General features: G+C 24.8%; 1 protein-coding gene across 2 annotated transcripts in view; it reads right to left on the bottom strand.

The window, feature by feature from the left end:
* The window catches only part of LOC114133042 (uncharacterized), a 78,925-nt gene extending 63,061 nt beyond the window's left edge, over nt 1–15,864 (bottom strand). Inside the window, exon 1 of one of the 2 annotated variants that reach the window (XM_050200411.1) lies at nt 15,553–15,864. The gene's annotated coding sequence lies outside the window, so the exon portion shown is untranslated. Of the gene's footprint in view, nt 1–7,473; nt 7,667–15,552 lie in introns of those variants that run through there. The other variant, XM_050200412.1, reaches the window with a different exon arrangement.
* Nucleotides 15,865–22,022: the final 6,158 nt, after the last annotated feature.

The following is a 22,022-nucleotide window of genomic DNA, read 5'->3' as shown; positions in this document are numbered from 1 at the left end:
AATATTGTAATGTTTTTTTTTTTTTTTAAATAGTACGTGTTACTGTAATATAATCATATGCAAATTTTAATTAAAAATGTTTTCTTTGGATAATTCGTATTTATTTAAAAACACTTCCTTTTTTTATTTATAACCTGTTTATTTTGTTAATTTTAATATAATACGAGCCGTATTAGTTTCATCTGTAAATTATGATCTACATTTATAATTTATCACGTTCATAGTGGAATAAATATTCACAATACTATGTTGTGAATGTTCAGTGTATTATAGAATGAAGTACTTTTTTCAAGAAAAAATATTTCTAGAAGAGAGTTCAAAACTTTCGATATTTTATAAATAGTAAGTTTATCATTTAATAAAGACATTTTTTCGTTAAATGCAATATTTAGCAATTAAATAAAAATATTTTCAGTAGCAATTAAAATTCAAACAACGTAGGTAACATCTTTAAAATAAATTGCTATACTAATTATACTATATCTAATAGCTATACTAATCTAACTAATAGATGTCATTAATAACTGTTAATTAAAAAAATATATTTAAATTTTAATAAAAGCTATACAATTTAATATTTTTAAATATTTAACTATTCATTTAAGTAAATCTAGAGAATGTTTAAAAAAAACATGCTTTTCATTGTAATTGCAATCAAATGAAATGTTTTAAATATTTATAAATAATTTCCCTCGATATTCTGATCTTTTTTTATTAAGTGAGAATACAGAAACTCCATTAACTTTCTTTTTAATTTGTAAATATTGGAATATACAACAATTTTAGTAAAAGTGTTTGTTTTATTTCAATATTAAATTAAGCAATGTACGTAAAAATGATTAGAAATATGTTTAAAAGTTTACATTTTATACTTTATTTTATTAAAAACGATATAGCATTAATTTTAATCACAAACTATTAATTAATAAAAAAAACACTTCAAATATATTAAAGTATGTTTGTAATTTATTTTTAAGAACATTCAATTAACTGGCAATATATGCATCCACATTTTCTTTTCTTAAATTGTTACGTCTTATATTATAACTTCATATTAAAAGTTCAGACATCACAAAATTCAGCAGACATAATTACATTTATATAATATTTTTTTCTAATTTCCAAGGTTATCAAAATAAAGATTGAAAATACCGACAAATAATAATATCTGTGTTAATTATGTGTCTACTTGAAATCTATTACAGAAATAGATACTATTCTAAACTTAACGATTATTTTCTTTATAATGATCCGAAGTAAGTATCTTGAGAAAAAAGTACACATTATCTATACACATTCACTGTATAAAACATTTATACTTAAGTATTTAAACGTATTTTAATTAGCTCTGTTCATATTTTGTATAGGACTTTAAGTAACTTCAATTCCATGGTTCTTCTGTGCGACTGAAACGTTATCATAATGTTGTCATCTTCCTTTGTAATTTTATATTTAAACCTAACCTTTTTTTTTTGTCTACCATTTATACCATAGCAAGCACTTATAACATTCAGTTTCTTTCTAAATAATTTTAGAAGTTGGTCATTTAATTATTTTTAAATTTTTAATTAAATTATAAAATCAAAGTATTACGTTACTCTAATACCGACCATTAGTGAAGTAAACGTTATACAATGTTCGTTATTTCTGTCAACATTATAAGAAGTTTCTAACGAAATGAACAGTGTAATTGCACAAAATGTAACTTAATAAACAATATATTACTCGGATGCAATAAAATTTATGATAAAATAAACGGTTTTACTATAAAAGTAAATTTACTTGTTTGAAAACTTAAAAACAATTGTTTAAACTATCTTTATGTTAGCTGAATAGGTTAACGCCTTTATTTTACACACGTTAATTAATTAAATATTTAAAAACTTAATTTAACAAAGTCACAAAAAGCATTTAGATAATATAAACGTTTGTCCAAACATGAGAATGACTAAATGACCTTGTCCTCTCGAAATTCACTCCACACAATTTACTTTGTCCATTAAACATTGAATATTATATCGTTTTATATCGAGATAAAATAATGAATATTTCAATTCCCCCTTACCATTAATTGTTAAGACCATTTTCTTCTCTGAATATACCTAAATGACTTTTATTTTCATAGTTCTAAAAGTGATTAAGAATGCAATATTATTTAAACAACAAATATTTTTTTTTTCCATAAAAATTATAAAATAATTAAATTTTTGGAATTAAATATATACCGAGTTTTTAGAACAATGAATCAATATTAAATAATATACAAGCATCTAATTATAACATAAGAAATTTAATCCTAACCTCAGATCATCGAATTTTATGTCATATATTAAACGTAATGTTTAGCATAAAAATTAGGTAGTTATAATCCAGACAGAGTTGTATTACAAACACTTTCAATTTTGAAATATTATTATATTGGTCACTCGTATCGCTTTACATCTATTCAGAACAAGAACCGTAGCTTTTTAATATTAAATTTCACAACAATAATAAATCATCACACTCGAAAAATTATTCTGAGAAGTCCTTAGTCACAATCTAACATACTGGAATTTATTGTCTGTATTTTTTTCAAACTTATTTACTTCTACAAAGTACTATCTATACATAAAATGTCCAAGTATAGCGATTTGGTTTGAATAATAAGTATATGTAATACTAAATGATGTTCATACCTATTTTTTTTTTTTTTTAGATTTTTAATTTTAATAGATACTTAAAAAATGTAATTAATTATTTTTACCATTTAAATGATTATACACATTGTTACATTATTTCAACAACATACAGTTAAAATATTTAAGTTAAATATTACATAACAATTATTTATATCTTACAAAGAATACTTTATTTATTTACAAATCATAATTCCAATAAAATATCTTTTACTTGAGTTATTATTACAATTTAGATAAAATATTTATTTTAAATGATTATCAAAAAATCAATTAAAACATCATGATTGTATCTCAAAAGCTATTTTTAAAAATATTTAGTACCTTCTATCTTTCTACCTTACACATTTTTTTTTAATTTATAAAATTTTAATTGGTTACAAATATAGATCAAATTATAAGAAAATAAACAAATCGTAACGTAAATAAAAGACAAATATTCAAATATGTACACTACAATTTTAACAAAAGATTAACTATTTTTGGATAAACCAAATTTAATTAAGAATTATAATAATTGTAAAAAAATCAATATTAGCTTTCATTTTTAATAAGTGAAACATAAGTACACAAATTCAATAATTATAATTAATTGTCCTCACCTGTTTATTTTTCAGAACCTATAATGTAGGGAAGTAGGTCCTATACATACATTATTTTTAAATAATATTTAGGCATCTTAAATTTAATATATGTAATGCAAATATAAAGTAACATTTTATTTAATATCTCATATTATTAAAAAAGGAATTGTAAAATCTAGAATTTATAATAAATAAATATATTGAATAAAGTTAAAAGACAAAATTGAATACAATTGTACAGAGAATTTCATATTATAACACAGTAAAATGTAAAATTGTAAAATTAAATTTCATTGAATTACATAAATAGTAATATACTATTACTATTTTCATATCATATTTCAATAAGTTTTAAATTCATTTTATGAAAATAATTCAATTTACGTATGTAATTACTATAGAAATAAAGATATCTCGGAACCCTTATAATGAACTTTGAGATTATTGAATACACCATATAGAAATACAGAATAATTGTCATATATAGTAGAATAAAATGATGTTATTCATCAAACTAAATATAATATAAAATTATATTTTATGTAGGTATAAGTATCAATTATAAAATCTATATCAAATTATTGTTAAGTGCATAATATACACGATATTAAATTAATTTTATGCATTCAATAAAAGTTGTAAAATGTAACTGTAAAACTTCGGTTTTAAATAGTACCTATAGTTTTATAGTTATGTAATAATTTATTTTATTTTTCAAATATATCGAATGATATTTTTTGATTTAAGAATATTATATAATTAGAGTAAGTAGAGTAATTTTGTTTATTTTATCATTGTTATCATTTATTGTACCTGCACTTACCGTTTTACAAAAATACGAACAATTATTTGTTATACTGAATCTTAAAGGTTAACATATTATGTATATAAAACCTATACATTTATAGGTGTGAAGTACATTTTGGATTATTTATATTATTGGTATATGTATTCCTTTATTTAACCTCTTGGAACTTAAAATTATATATTTATGAGTATCATATATATCTACTCTTTCATGTGATCCCAATTCTATTCCATCGGTTTTACTAAAATATTCATAGAAATACTAAAACTATTAGTTTATTTATCTTTTGAATTGAACACTTATTAAGGTATTCATTACCCCTAGAAGTTAGTATTACCTAAATAGTCAATATTATTCTTGTATACCTAACTTAATTATATGTAAATTATAAATGGATGATTTAATTTTAAAAATAAAGTTTAACCATTTAATAGTAAAAAGGTATATTATGAGTAAGTACTACCCTGTTATACATTATAGGTGTCAAGTAGGTCACTTTTATGTATGTATTACATTTGAATTAAATATTATATATCATTCTATACGAAAAACGATTCTGAGCAGCGACGATCTATTAGGTTATATTTCTAAATACATTTCGTGATAAGTATTTTTGGTATACTTATTGGAGTCATTTATTTTACTTTTAGTATATCATACGGTAGGTTGATATTTGATAATAATTATTTCCAAAAATATTATTAGTACGTAGATATTTAATTATTACAACAATATATAAAAGTTCCCTGTGCACCAATACCTCTGATATAGTGCAACAATGACAGATTAATACCTAACTGTAAAATATGAGAGAATTTAGATGTTAATAATATTATAGACAAGACACTTAGTTATATCGAGTACAATTTAAAGTATATTAAAAAAAAATTAATATATTTTACTAAACCGATGACCTGGTAACAATACACTAAGTAACCGATTAAACAAGACTGCTCTGGTATACAAATATGTAATAGACTGTATTATTATAATTATTATACATTTCGTTAAGTAGTAAAAATATACTTACTATACTTAAATTGTGGGATTCATTGATAATACAGAATGAATTTTAGATGATACACGTATCTAAGGTCTAGGATGTATATATATATGTATATTATAGAAAAATATAAATAGTAATTAATTCTATAAAGGTGTTTCACTCCATTACAATACCATGTTATATCAACTTATATGATTCAACATGTAATAACATATTTCCATAAATACCATAAATCAATGTAAATTCATCGTAAAATTTTGTACATTCGTCCCTTCGCTCAGAATCTAAAATAAATATTATAAATCTATGACATATTTATTATTATAAATTGAATTTTATTGTTAATCATTCATTTTTATTTGTTGATTAATATTATGCTTAATTAAATTAATAATACGCCACTTAATACGATCAAAAACAATCAAAAATATATATCATAATTTAGAAATGTGTGTTCGTTATTCAACCAACCCAAAAGCCATAAAATTATTTTTAAAAAGTTGTTCGACCAAGTGGGTACTGATCTGCTGTAAAGAAAAATAATATATCTAATGGGTCACTATAATGGATGTATTAAATTTGAATTCAATTATGTAGCATTGTATACAAAAAACGATTCAGAGCAGAAACGGTCTGTCAGCTATATAACTAAGTATTATTTTATAATATATTTATACTGCTTTAATTTTTTTTTTTTTTACTATTAGTGTTATGTTGATTTATTTTTGCCGAAAACATAACTTTATAAAATATAAGTGTTATTTTTAGTATAATTTTTAAGTACACGATGTATAAAAATTAATTTACATATTTTTAAAATATCATTGCAAAAAGTAAACTATATAAAATACGTTTAAGTTTTAAATCCCTACGAATAATATTTTTGAGTTATGAAAAAATAATGAATGTCGTTGTTTAATAGGTATATCAAATATATCCAACTGGTAACTAGTAACCACCTTTTAAAGTTCAAAATTGATGAATTTTTATTGTCCCGAACTCTCAAAAGAGATGAAGATGGACACAAAAATATAAATAAAATCAATAAAAATTCATTGCTTCACTCAGAACCTAAAATAAAACTAGCACCTTTTATAATACTGTTTTTGGTTTATGTACAACGATCTTTGTCAAACGGCACAGATAAAATGCTGTAGCTTATCGCAAAAAGTCAACATAGAGAAGAGTTAACGTTGCGTGTAGTCTGCAAATGATTCAGATAAATACAGTGCTATTGTTTTCTTAAATAGTAGGAGAAGGTTTGACGTAGACACGTAGTGGATTATTAACTATTCTGCAATCCTCATCAGTCATCCTCATCACATGGTCTGTGTAATACTAACTATAGACTATACGTCGTGTTTAGTTATAGCAGTTCTCTAATAAGTTTCTTTAATAAAATAAATGATATTTTTAAAAAAAATAACAATTGAAAATAGTTATGGTTTTTTAGGAAAGTCCATTGATAATTATTGTATACATCTACACAACTTAAATAACAACTATAATATATTCTTATAGGAACATCATATTTTTTGTTATTACAATTTTTATTATTATACGCTTACATTTTATTATGCAGCGTAGCTTAAATATGTAATACACTAATACGTTATACGACTTAATAAAAATATTAACAGTGATTTACGTTGTATAAAATGTATATTAAAATATAATAGTTTATAAATAATTATAATATTTTATCTTTCAATATATTTATTAGATATTTTATTTATCATTTTCAACATGTAAAAGTTATTTTTAAATATTTTTATATAATCGTAACATGTATATAATTTTAATTTAATTTGATATTACTTACTAAAAAGTTGATTAAAAATATGAAATATTAGATAAATATTAGATATCAATCTAATTACACATGTTTAATAAACTACTATAATATATTACATGATTACCGCAGTCCACGAATAACAAAACTTGGCTTATTATTATATTAAAATAATTGATAAGAATTATTATGAAACTATAACTTGAAAATACAATGTGAATAATATATTAATAATAATTATAATTATTTTGTTTATAATTATTAAGCACTCGTGTAATTATTTTAATTTCTATAGTTTATTCATTTGATTTTATATAATATATTAACCATAATTTTGAATTAGTTATTACTAAGTCTCGGGTTTTAAAGCAAACTAAAAGCAACTAAAAATGCGCACGATTGATTTTAAAAACCAAAAAGAAGTATATTTATTTTTTAAAAAAAGCAAAAAAAAAAAAAATATATATGACTAAAAATTAACACAAACAAATTAAAAAAGTTAATAAAAAAATTTGTAAAATTAATTTAAATTAAAAAATTTGAAAAATTAATTTAAATTAAAAAAAATTGAAAAATTAATTTAAATTAAAAAAATAATTAATTACCGTATTGTATTTCTCTAGATTTGCAGCAGTGAAACTGACTCTATATTGTCCAGCAGAATATTTTTATACATAGAAAATGACACTCTACTTTCACTGAATTGATTGATGCATATTTTATACAAAAAGTTTCAAATTACAATACATTAAAATCTTAAATTTTGAAATGATCGACGTCGAAGTTATAGGCATACTGACCGATAATCTAATACATTTAATAAACAAGCCGATAACTAAAACAATAATAATCCAATACCTATAACGCATTTCGGGTTTTTACGTTTCTTATTAATTCAATTTTTTTATTATTACTGTAGTAGCATAATATATATAAAAATTCTACAGCTAGTATAACTGAAAAAATCAAAAAAAAAGGCATTTATGCGTAAAAAAACCAAAAAAAAAAAACAAAAATAAATTGGTTTATTTAGAATCATGACGTGAAACGAAATAATATAAAAATTAGATTAACATTTCATGTATTAAAAAAAAGCATATGCTTTAAAATCCGAGCCCTAGTTCTTATCTAGCATCTAGATTTATTTTTTAATAACAAAACTATTTTTACACCAATTTTTATTTATTTTAAGTGTATGTATTTATTTTTAGTCAATATATAATAATTGAAAAAGTATAGTAATAAACAAATACAAGACCAGAACATTTATTTTTCTTAACAACCCCTCTTTTCAAGCCTAAGGTTTTATATTTCAAAAACCACATTAATAAGCACTTTAAAATATGTGCCATCTGGTGACTATACTAATATTATACATGTATTCAATTTTCCAAGCTTTTACTGTTTCATTTTTTTTTTAACATTTCACACAAAGTAATAATTATTCGAACTCATTTAGTGCCCTAAAGAGAAATTTAAGTTTTATGAGTTTATGACTATGTGGTGGGCAGTAGCCCGAAAATATATTACCGAATACTTTTAACGCCATAATTTTCAGCTTAATAATATTTATAATATGATTTTATATTGTATTACCCAATGTATTGATCTTTCACTAAGAATAAATTCCATACGTATCATAGTCGATATTGAACATTTGTTTTGTTTGAAGTGATATTAGTTAATATATACATTTATATATTTACTGTATATCAATACATTCGTATCCATTGAACACAACCAACCAACTATATATAAAAATTCTATTATCCTTAGATGATTATTATTTTTATTAAAAGGATTGCAAAGCACTATTTGTTTTCTTTCACTGGCTTATTTGCATTCAATAGGACTGATCTTGAGTTGTAAAATTTAATACCTATTAGTGAATATATATGTATATAATATTATCAAACTTGAGTTAAGAAAATTATCTAATTATATTATTAGTTTTCATACAACTGATGTTCATGTACAATTTAATAATTTAAAAACGCTTATACATCGCAAAACAAACATAGGTATTTATTACTATGTTGAACGTAAGAAAAAAGAAAAACAAGTAATATAATAACATCATCTTAATTAGGTACGTATGTTATAAATTATATTACGGCGAAACCGTATATAAAAACAATATACTGGAAAATTGTCTCCGTGTAACACATTACATAATAAAACAAATACATTATATTTATAAAATATCGTGAACTACAGTTTAATATGTTGAATTCATCATCTAATTTTAATGATTAGTTAAACTGATACACTACGATTTTAAAATAAACATTTTTTTTTTTATTTAATACTGATATCTTCTAAGAAGAAAAGGTAAATAAATTATAAAACTGTAGATCTTATTGAAGGATTATGACAATATGAATTATGTAAATAAATGGATTTTTTTATATTTCAAAACTAAAAATTAACGTGTTTGATGTAGTTCATTCAATGTAGATAAACATAAAGTTATACAAAACTTCTAAAAACATGTTATGCAAGTTGTAAATGAGTTCAATATGTCTCTAAATTAGAAATCTCAACGGGTATTAAGTGCAACGAACTTCACTAAACTAACACACATAACTGGAAATTTTGAAATATTAGGGTCTGAAATGTAATTTGAAAACGATAAATCTTCTTACTGTAGTTGCCAAATAGCCAACAATGAATTTTAATTATTCTACGTTCATATAAACCTATGCCAAATAATATATGCTAGTGATTATTCGGTAAATTAACCACCCCTTGTAAATGTCTTAACCGTAATAGTTTGAACATCAACTTGACTAGAAAAAATGTTATAATAGGTATTATGTATAATATATATGTCAAAAGTCAAAAACAAACATACCCAAAATTTATAAAAGAAAAACTGTTGAACATGTCTTAATGGTTATTGTTGTTTTATTAATATTTATCTAAACATTAATAATAAATTGCCTCCGTCTATATTACATAATATACATACCCTAAAACGGATGTAAAAACGTATTTTTCTTTTTCATTATTTTTCAATAAAATGATTTAAATTACAGATAATCATGATTGTAACTAATAAGTTATTATACGATTTAAAATGCAGTGATATGGACATATTTAACAGGGAACGGAATATTATTTTTATGATAATTTATTTATGACGATAATATTAACACCATGATTTTATAGCAACATTGAAATATGACTACTGAATATTTTATGTACTACCAAATTAAAGATGAAATAATTTTACAATTTCTTTGTTTTTGTTCTAAGAAAATCTATTTTTCTTGTGAAAATTTGTTTTATTTTATTATCATGTTACATAAAATAGGATTTACCGAAAATATTTTAAGCCAAATCAAAAATAACTAATTTAGGAAGTTAATTATATAGATGCAGTTCATAATATGAAGTTTTCCACTATCTTTCACCGTCGTATTGTATTATTTGGAGACACAAAATTATTTGATATGCACAATTCTATTTCATCTACAATTGAAACGCAATGCGTATTCATCATAACTATATAAATTATACATTTATCGACTTTAAAACTTACAATCTCCGTGATACTTTACAAAATAACTTTTTTTATTATTTCAGCATCCGACAGTAATAATTTATTTATTCTAGAAACATGTCAATTTACAAAGCTAAAGTTAAATGGACTTATTTTAAGAGTTAATAACAAAAACAAAATGTATATTTAGTTGGCGCCAAACACGTGATTTTACCAAAAGTCGGTCATACATTAATAGATAAACAAAATCATGTTCGATTTCTACGAATGACTAATATATTAATTAACTAATGAACTATAAATGCAGTTTAATTCATGGCTTTAATATGATATAAACATCAAGATAAAACATGAGATAAAATATACAGTTTAATTATTTTTTAAATAATTTACTAAAATAAAGAGTAGAGTTAAACTAATTATGAAATTTCTAAAAAAACAATTTATCAAAATAACAAATTAACTTGTTTAAATAAGTTAGTATACTCTTAGTTTATGTATAATATGATAAAATAATACAAGTAATTATCTATATTTAAGACAGAACGTGTATGAGAATTTCATAAATAGGTACACTGTACAGTCAGTACTCAGTACACGTCTTATATTATTATGTTAAAGTATATAATAATATAAGTTAGAATTGTAACTTAATTTTCAATTATAAAATACGGGCAATGGATAACTTATTAATGGCATTTATTGATTAAATTCAATACATGGTTTTAATTATAAAACTCTATATTGTTGTTTGTTTATCTTTTTATTTCAAAAAATATTCATCATTTAATTCAATTTAAATTCGGTACAATATATTTTAAATTTAAATTTTTATCTAACAATCCAGAAGAAATTAAAAATATTTAACTTTGCATTGTTTCATGGTGTATATTTCTATGATAAATACATTTCGTATATAAAATTTATCTTTAGGAACTCATCAATACAAATAATGTATACTCTAATAAACGATAAATAGTCACCTACATTAAAATAATACGAAGTAAATATATAAATCTAAATTTACATTTTTTATTTACCACAAAAGAACATTTTCCTTTATTATTGATATTTATCAAATACGAATGATTACTCAAAACATAATTATTTGACTTTTAAAGGTTAACTAATTATATCTTTTTGAAAGGTAAGTATTAAGAAAAAAACTTTTTTGTAAGTAAATGTTGGTAATCAATCTCATTTAAAATTTAAAATGTTAATAACTACTAATGATAAAAATATAAATATTTTTTGTTCATTATCTATTTAAATATGCTAAAATAGTTTACAATTACTTTCAAACAAATTTAATCCAAACGTAAAATACTTTGTTAAAATGTCGAACAGTTTTTAACTAAAAGTTGTAAGTATTCAAAATTATTTGAAGTATCAACTTTAATGTCCAATTTAATTTAAAATGTATAATCAATTATATAATCGTTTAATAGTAATTGAATTGTCTCAATATTTTTTATGAATAGTATTTATTTGTTATACAGCCACCTCCTCCTAAATGTCTGACCCATAATATAGCATCGTTTTATGTAGGGAGAATATTGGAATGAAAATCAAATTACATCATAAAGGATACTAATGTAGAACTCTATGCGTTGGTGTTTCAGGGATAATTGAACAAATATATCAAGTTGAATATGTGTAAGGGATTCAACGGAGAAGCGGATGCTGGAGGAGTCTTGACATTTTTCGGAATGAGCTCGTAAAAAGAAATTGCCAGAAAACCAAAATGAATGATCTCGGCAATCAATTGGCTTTTACTAAGAACCGATAATGAATAACGGAAGTCTAGTGCCGTTGTTGGACACGTGCCCGCAAAACTTGTGTAGGCTATTTTGTAATTGATCGATTTTTCGGTACATTGATTAGACATACACGCAAAATTCCATTTAATACTAATAAACGTTTTTCTAAATCATCGAAAGTAAAAATGCAAAATAGGTACGAATATTTATGCCAGTTTAAAATTCCCGTGATTTTTGGAGACACGTACCTATATTTAGTAAGTATAATGTTCATCTAATCCAAAATTTTATTTTAAATTTAAAATTATATTTTTCTAAAAAAAGATAATTAAATATAAAACTAGAAATGTATTGGGAATTTTTTTTTTAAATATTTTATTTGGACTAAAAAGTATTAGAAAATATTTATTATCTATCTTTATTATACTTTTAAAAACTCGGTTCCTATAATAGTTGTTAATGAAATTTTAACTTTTGTTTATCATAAAAAAGAATATCCATATGATGAAGAGTCTTAAACACATACGGTTATATACATACGAATTAAGTTAGTTATCAAAATTTTCAAATCTAAACATTCATAATAAAAATTACAAATTACAAATGTAACCACAATTGCTTCATATTTTCTTATCCTATATCGGTGCATTTTTAATATTTTCATCGGAGTAAACTATAATAAGTAGTATAATTGTGCCAAATAATCAAACAAATAATCTGATAAACAAATAATTATAATAACAATCATAATCGAGTATTTACATACCACATTCATTTTCTTTTATATTACACTTATTATGTATTACATTATGTATTTATGTCATTATATTATATGTTTGTATCAATACTAATAATTTATTTTAACTTTTAATTGTTTGAATATAAACAATTGGTTCATTTTTGAAAATAGTCAAGTATGTAGAATTGTAGACATAACAATTTAGCACAACAGTATTATAATAAAAACCGAATATATTTTAGGCTAATGGTTCCAGCGGATGTAGGTCAACGGTCAGTAAAGCGTCTGGGATGTTGCTCTAACACCCTTTCTTTTCGACAAACGGTTTACACCAGAACGTACTTTAGTCTACTTTAGGTCGTTGTTATCTCGCTAACAAAACCTGAAACCTCATTTGTCCTCCTACGTATAGTACAAAATGTTACACACCATAATGTTTAAAGATAAAGAGCGGCATTATTAAAGATACCCAGTGAACTACGCTGCTTGGCAGACAGGATTAAGTTTTAGTAGTCAAAAAGAAACTAAGAAATACTAACACGCGTAACCGTTTATTTTTACAAGAAAATTATAATAATTATCAGAAATCATCAAAAATAATTCACTTTACTATTATATAGTATTAACATACTAGCTATGTAACTAAAATGATATTAAATATTTTAAACTACAAGCCATAAAAAAAAAAAAAAAAAAAATTAAAAGATTAATTTATCAATATTTTTTTTGTATTATATTTGATTATTTTAATATAGTAATTAAAGGATGTATCATAATTATCGTGTTTCATATTTCAGAACAAATATAAATATATTAAATACATATAAAATGCAATATACTAAAGGTTCTACAGAATCTACTTACAGCATATAAGTAGTCACCTATAATTGACTAACCAAGAACCAAGTATAGTATTTGTTCTTATAAATATTAATGTATTTTACATCTGTAAATTCTATCTGTAGTTATACTCTCTGTATCCTACATCAGTTATGTACTAGATACTCCCCACCCCTTATACAACTATTCTCTAGTTCTTCATAAGTTGGATATGTTAATTTTGGCTGATAAAAGAATAAACAGTAAAATAAGATAACTTAAAAATCTTATTGGCGGTTCTGCTTATGCAACATTGCTCCTTCCCTTGCATACACTTGCATGTCATCCCACATCCGACCCTCTATATTGCTCCATTTTCTATTCCTAAACGCTGTACTAATTACAGTCAGAATAATCCAATTAACCGATTAATGCGTCTAGCTAACACCCACCCTTTATTTCTGTTGTAATCTGGTTACCTAGTTCTGTCTCATTTCTACTGAACCCATACTATTTGTAAATACCTACTACTGGGCCAAGCCCGTATTTAATTAAAATAAATATATAAATAAATATTATATTCAAGTTTTTCTTTTGAAATTCAAAAAAAAGTTTAAAATGCTTTAGAATGTTGAATATGCAAAGAAATAATTACAACTATATAAATATATCGTGTTCCTATATTTGACATATTGTAAGAAATATGAAATAATATATATTTTGAAATATATGCGATTTATTGAGATTAATAATTAGGGAACTACTGTATAAAATATAATATATTTCTTATGATTTTAAATTATTAAATAACGATAAAGTTATTTCAATCACTTGTGTCACTTCAAAAAAAAAAAAAATAATAATAATTTTTTTCGCAGTATTACTGACTAAGTTCTACTTTCATAATGAATTAAAACACATTATCCTTAAAATAATTATATACTTATTATAAATGATGTACTATTTATAAATATTAAAGCAAATACAAATAGAATATAGAAGTATATGTCATTCAATTTAAAACGAATAGTAGATCATTGCACCAGAAAAAATTGTCTGACCTCGATTTACTAGAGTATATAGATAGTTTTAAGATTATCGGCAACCGTAAAAAATAGATGATAAAAAAGAATTGCTTGGCTTACTCTACTATACACATGAGCATAAAATATGAACGTTTGTAGTAGATAAATATTTTCTCTGCTAATGACAATTATAAATATATTGAATTATGAAAAACAATTTAACTTTTAGTGAATACCCAAAAACTAGATAGGTATTTTTTTAACTCGTAAAATTTTAAAATCTTATTACATTTTTGAAAATTAATTGAATTTTCAGTGATTTTAAATCAATATTATTATTACAAATAATGTTGCAATACAAAATACAATATTATGTATTAAAAAGCTAATAATATAATAGTTTTAATTTATGTATTTACTAAAGACAAAAAATTTGAACTATTTACCTAATTATTCGACTGTTATTCCAGTACACCTATCTAAAATTTTAAATTTAAATAGCTTATAAGTCAAATTTAAAAATGAAGTCAAATCAAAATTATTGCAAACCCAATTTTTATCGGAGTTTAACTATTATTTAGTTTTTTTTTTTTTTTCAACAGAGGAGTAACTTAAGAGTCGTATAAGTAGACGATACTCAGGCTTACATGAACAAGACCGATACGACATTCGTCATTGATTGTCAACATTCTCGTTTGTGTTTCTCTTAAAATCAAATGCTATTTTTTTTTTACCGAATTTGCTGTAAAGTGTACAGCGTACCTACAATTGTAATTATTGTTTTGATGACCGTTAATAAATTACCGTGAGTCGTTTAAAATATAACTACAGCTTACCCATGATGATCGGTACTCGAATGCATTTCAGATGCTGTTTTTTTGAAATCCACGGTCAACTCTGACTACTTTACCATCGGTTATCAGATAGAAGACAGTTATAATAATAATAACGACGAACGCGCGTAAATATCGTAACAATAAGTTATGACCGCTGCTCGCAGGGATCGTCTACCGGTCGTCAGCGTCGCGCTGCACACCCAAACGCATTTTGAACGATACTGAACGTCGTATGGCCACAACACGGAAACTACGAAGCGTGCTTCTTGGGAAAAACGGCCGCTTTCAGCGCTCACGCGGTTTGAGCGTATGTGGCTGAGTCTGTTACGTAACAAATGAGAGCACATGTGAACTAGCCTACGTTATCCTCCCGTCGTCTAACACAATATATTCCCATATCTGATTTGATCGGAATTATTATTGCCACTCTTCTTCCTTCCATCCCTTCGATTTGATAACTGTAATAAATTATTCGCAAATACGGCCGTGCGTACTACGTTCTCTAACTCGTTCTCCGTCTCCACGCACAGTCGTCTAGCGCTATAATCAGACTCAGATTTATGCAAGTGCAACGGACGAACTTTACACGTTGTGGAAAATGTAGGGCTCCTATATATATTTTACACGGTTCAAACATTTATACGACAAACTTAAAAATTAATAATTTATGAAAATCTTTCAATTTTATTTTTCTAAAATAAACTCATTTTTTTTTTCTCTTCGACTACCCCGCAATGGGAAATAATGATTATTTTATCGCTCGTGTTTAAAAAAAAAAACTCTGTGTCTGCGCCCCGAAAAAGATAAACTATTGTTGCAATGCTATTTATAAAATTTTCAAATAAAAGGAACGGCGCAAACGTCTAATGTACGATTAACTAATTATACTTTAGTACTATACACTAGTGTCAAAATCGTTTAGACTTACTTAACAAATATTGCATTAGTGTTTGAATGTAAGGACGATTTGAAATAATTATAGTGAGTAATAGGTGCACTAGAATGTGTGTGACTTAGACCCAAACTAACTTATACCTCAATTTATTGTAATCAACGCTCTTTGCAATATACATAGACTTTATATAATGTCTTATTACCATTTAAATGACAATATGTTATTGACAGTACGTTATAGCTTTATAACACCATTAAAAATACTGTGAGGCGTATACTTAAGTAAAGTAACAGTAACTAGCTATAGTAAGAGATATAGAATAAATAAGTCAACGCAAAGGGAAATATTGATTTAAAACGTAAGTCTACAGGTATCACACAAATATTATTTTTCTAGTAAAAATGCATAGACAAACTATTAAATTATTGAACTATCATTAGTTTATTTGAAAACAATTATGTTTTTGATGTGCAAATGGTCAAGGCTTTTTAACCCAAAACATCTGAATAAGTCACTGTTGTCGTACCATTTATGTTATTAAATTATTACCACGAGGGTTTGCTCTGGTGGTAGACATTGATACTGCACGATTTTAAATGTTAATCATATAATATTATATAATAGTTTTTTTATACGTACCCACATAATATACGCGTTGCGTCATACCTTGACGATATTATTTATATTTTATAATATATAATTATTTCTGAATTAAAATATGCAGTATATTATATATGTATTCGTACCAATAATATAAAAAAATTTAAATTCTGAACATTTTTAATAACCAACATATTATTTAACATGTAATTAATTAACCTTTGGTTGTTAAATTACGGTAACTACAAGATTTTTTATAACAATTTTTTTTATGATTTATAGTTTTGTTTAAATCAAAAATTCATATTACATCTTTACAGAATATGTCATATTAAAACGTTCGTTTGTTAGTTGATTACACTGTCCTGTACTCGGTATAAAAATCATTCATTATACTTCTATATTATGTATAACATATTATATAATGAAAACCTATAATTACATTTTAATTTATGATTTTAAAAATATCACAATTTCTGTATCCATACTAATTATATACAGTGGAACCTCGATAACTCGAATCGGTTTGGGGCAAAAAAAAAACGAGTTATTGAAAATTATTTGGCTTACAGAAAATATGTAAAATATATATTGGAAGACAGGGGCCAAGGCATTCCTTTGAGTTATAAAAAATTCGACTTAAAGAGGTTCGAGTTATCGAAGTTCCACTGTAATTATAATTTTATCCATGTACATTATATACAACTCTAACCTATTAAATGTACGTAGATTGTAAAAAGAAATATAGAATTATGTGCTGTGAAATTAATTATTTGTAAGCAAAAAAAAAAAATCGTATTACAAATCACCTGCTCTGTTGTATGTAGAAAAAAAATTTTCCGGCGAGCCCTCGAATCTAAATGGCTGAATTTTTTTTTTTTTTGTTTCATTCTTCCCTTCCCCTTGAGTAGACGATCCTTGCAGAAATGCGCTTATACCGACTGGGTTTGCGATTCGTACCCCTATATTTTATAAGCACGGTCACGACTATCATTTCGTCTAAAGCCGTGGCGCCTGTCAGCGCTTGAAAAAAAATCCAATCTTGTGCGGAGACGTCCGGCGAAGCTGGGGAAAATCCAACTACTCGCGCGGAGACGCCTGGCGTCGTTCACTGTCACCGGCGTGGTGGTCGTCAATCACGATTTGTCCCTTCTGATTCTGCCGGCACTTCCTCGATTGGTTATGTTTGATTTATAACCACCTAGTTTGAATTTGTAATCCCAACACACGCGCCGCAGGCCTCTGCTCGTCTCGACACTTGATATTGTTCCGCTCACAACAGCATTACGATACGACAGTCGTTTATCGATATTACCGAAATTCGCTTACGACCGCCGAGAATATATCGATAGAAAAAATTACCTGCACGCCGTGCCTTATTGCGACCGGTGCATGCCAATGCACCGAGTACGCACCGGTCAGATCCGCCATCCACATAGTGCATGACTCCGAAGGTACAGCTAAGCGAAAGGTCAGTAGACCGATTGTACGCCTCCCAAACGTGTCCGTGCAACGTCCATTTGGGACACGATCGTCGCGCACTAGGATGCTGACTGAGCGTGTTCGGAAAGCTCGTGCGTTATGCAACGAATATTGGCAAACGCCTCGAGATAATATGTAATAGATAATTACCTATCCTAGACTCTATTATATCTATATAACTATAAAATGTAACATGGTTAATTTTAAGTATAAAAAACACACGGCGAGTGGCGAGAACATGAATCATTATACTTATTGAACCTTAAGCATAACATTGAAATTTTCGATACAGTAAACTCGGTATAAGTGTTCAACAAACTAATAACTAGTGATTCTTTGAGTATTGTAATATTATTCGAAAATCCATTGCAAAAATATATTCTTATAAATCTATATCATATTTTCTTATCGATAAAGCCACTCCGACAAGATTGCCGGATTGTTGTATATAAATGCATTCTATCCAAATTTCTCATTGTTATATATTTTTGAAGAATTTCCAAGACGTGAATCGACTCTTGACCGAATGAAGACTAAGCTTTAAAAGTAATTGGCGCATTTTAAATTTAAATAGCTAAATAAAATTTAACACTGTAAGCAGTAATAATCACTAACTAAAATGACCTAGTAAAAATATTTCAATAATTATTTACGTTGGCCTTAAAACTTATCAACAAATCAAAAAAATAAAAATATTGTCTCCAAGAAGTATGTACTATATCATACACTCTATAAATGTATTACTGAAAACGTTTTAAGAAGAACATCTTTGAAAAAATTTTAAAGGAAAAATACAATTATTATAACTGTAATACAGATAAATTATAAACTTAATGTAAAACATAAAAATTAATTTTATTCAGTAATTTAAAGATGTGATTAAATTATTACTTTGATAATTTAAATGTTTTCTACACTTTTTAGTAATTTCCATGCCATTGTCACAAAATATGTGGCGAAGATATATTTAACAATATAAACAACCCGTAACCTAGTAACCTAGTGCCATTGTGGCTCTATAATACCTCTCTATACTTCTAATATACACACCAGTACTTTGAACTAGTCTATTATCTACGATCCGCTCTATTGTGGTGATTACTCTGACTCGTAATACTAAGAGCCTAAGACATATTATGTATAGTTTATTTATTTTTTTTTTTTTTGTGGTGGAGAAATGAAATTTTTTTGTATTAAAATAAACAAAAAAAACGTATATTGTTTAAAAGTAATAAAAACAAAGCATAATAGTAATTTATAAACTATAAACTATGCCGATAAAATATTTTTAATTTATTTAACATTTTAAATAGGTAATTAATTAGTCATCGATTAATTTTCAATTTATTAAAATTGAATACTACAAATCTATACACTATTTTGGAATAGAGACGAATGCTAATCAAATTAATTAAACGGGAAATAATTTGTTCATACTATGACATAAAATAACTGTAAGGTAAATGAAATATGTATGTATACAAAATAAAATAGTTGATAAAATATCCACGAAGTATAAACCTTTAGTAGTATCCTGTATGCAAATAAAATTATTTTCACGATTGCAAATGATCATCTCCGAGTTGACGTTTAATGTTGTGTATTCTAAATCACTGTTACAATTTACATATCAAATAAAATGTATATTTTGTTGGAGATGTATTTAAATAGAAATCCGAACATCAACTTATACTATTGCATATTTATAACACTATACAACACTAATGCTATTGTATTATTTGCTACGAGTAGAACGTAGATATACTCACGATAAGTATAAATCAACTTATAATATATAATAATTATGATAACGCAGTATCATTTACATTCTAGAATATACAAAGAGTAAACTACCAAATCCGCTGTTATTCTATGGTAGCCCAATCTGTATAATATATACAAACAAAACAGAACTTTACGAATATAAAATATTTTAATTAGTTTTTCATGTTTGTTGATCTGATACTGAGAAATTATGTTAGGACTATAAAACTTTCATGAACAAATTACTAGGAATTTTGTAGAACTTTTCTATGCTATTTTTGGAATTTTCTATTACCTCGTTCAAGTGATAATCAAAATACTTATATGCCGGGCGCCGGTGATAAGTCATTTTCTATTTTTCGGCTTCCTCAAAAAACCAATTAGTGTATATTAAATTCCTTAAATTATCAAACAAAATTTAGGAAATTCCTGTCATTTCTTTGAGTCAACTGGACAAAACACCTATAATATTTCAAATTGGCACCGGCGTATTTCGATTTTGATTTACACTTGAATGATACACGTGATAGGTATAGGTATCTATACTGTACCTAATTGTCATATTTACAAATTGCGTTCACTTACATATTATTTTTATTTTTGATTATTATTATTACTATTATTTGTTAAATACTACAAGCAAAATATGGTTATGAATTTACGTATTTACGTTTTTTTTACACGTTAAAAACTTCAAATAACATAATAAAAGATAAAATTTTCAATAAATTTTTGAAATTTTTACTTAAAATAAATTGAATGTCTGAATGAATAAGTCTTCTTTTTTCTTTTTTACAATGATTGATTATTGCATTACATTTTTAGGCATGTAGTTTCAAAACCAGCCAAAAACACATTTTTTTAAATTGTTTTTTTTTTAATTTTCTAAATGGTCATAGAGTATTACAAGTACTATACAAATATTGAACATTAAATAAGACTAACTAGTCTAAACTACTATGGAAAATTTTGATTGGTTCCAAAATCACCCATCTGGTGATATTTATTTCAAAACCAGCCATAATCAAATACTTTTTTTTTTCGCGGCAAAAATACCATATTGTCTTAAGTATGACAGAATATTAAATAGTCTTGTTAGTTATTATTAATAAATATAATCAAATAAAGTTTGTCTAATGTTTATATATCGCAATGTCAATTTCAAAACCATTTTACTCTTATTGTATCTAGTAATAACCTACCAAACGATAAATTACACTCAATAGGTATATATATAAAATAAAACAATTTTCCAGGTTTTTAAATAATTGTTTTTTCCAGGTATAATAACTAATAACTAAAGATGTCAAGAAAAGCTTTAGCAATAAAAATTTAACTTGAATAATCTAGTGCCTATTGATAAAAAAATAAAAAAATGAAGGAATTAAAAAAAAATTATATAATGGTTTTATATGGTCAATAATATTCATAATATTATATAATATTATGTTTTTATTGCAAATATTGTAAATATAATATTATATAGAAATAAGCATACGCGATGATGAAAAATCGATAACTAAAGGTTTTAAATCTGTTTTTACAGAACAATAAATAAAAATATAATCAAAGTAATAAATTATTAAAAAATAAATGATAGAAACTTATTATAAAATAATTAAAATAAAATAAAATATTGTACATAACATAAAATAAGTAACTATTGAGCAATACTATTTTAAACTAAAAGCTAATACAAAAAAATAATAATAAATATCTGATAATATTA

The sequence above is a fragment of the Aphis gossypii genome, chromosome 2 (assembly GCF_020184175.1).
Source record: "Aphis gossypii isolate Hap1 chromosome 2, ASM2018417v2, whole genome shotgun sequence".
Taxonomy (NCBI): Eukaryota; Metazoa; Arthropoda; class Insecta; order Hemiptera; family Aphididae; genus Aphis; species Aphis gossypii.
The sequence above is the reverse complement of the archived record's forward strand: the minus strand, read 5'-3'. Positions and strand labels throughout refer to the sequence as shown.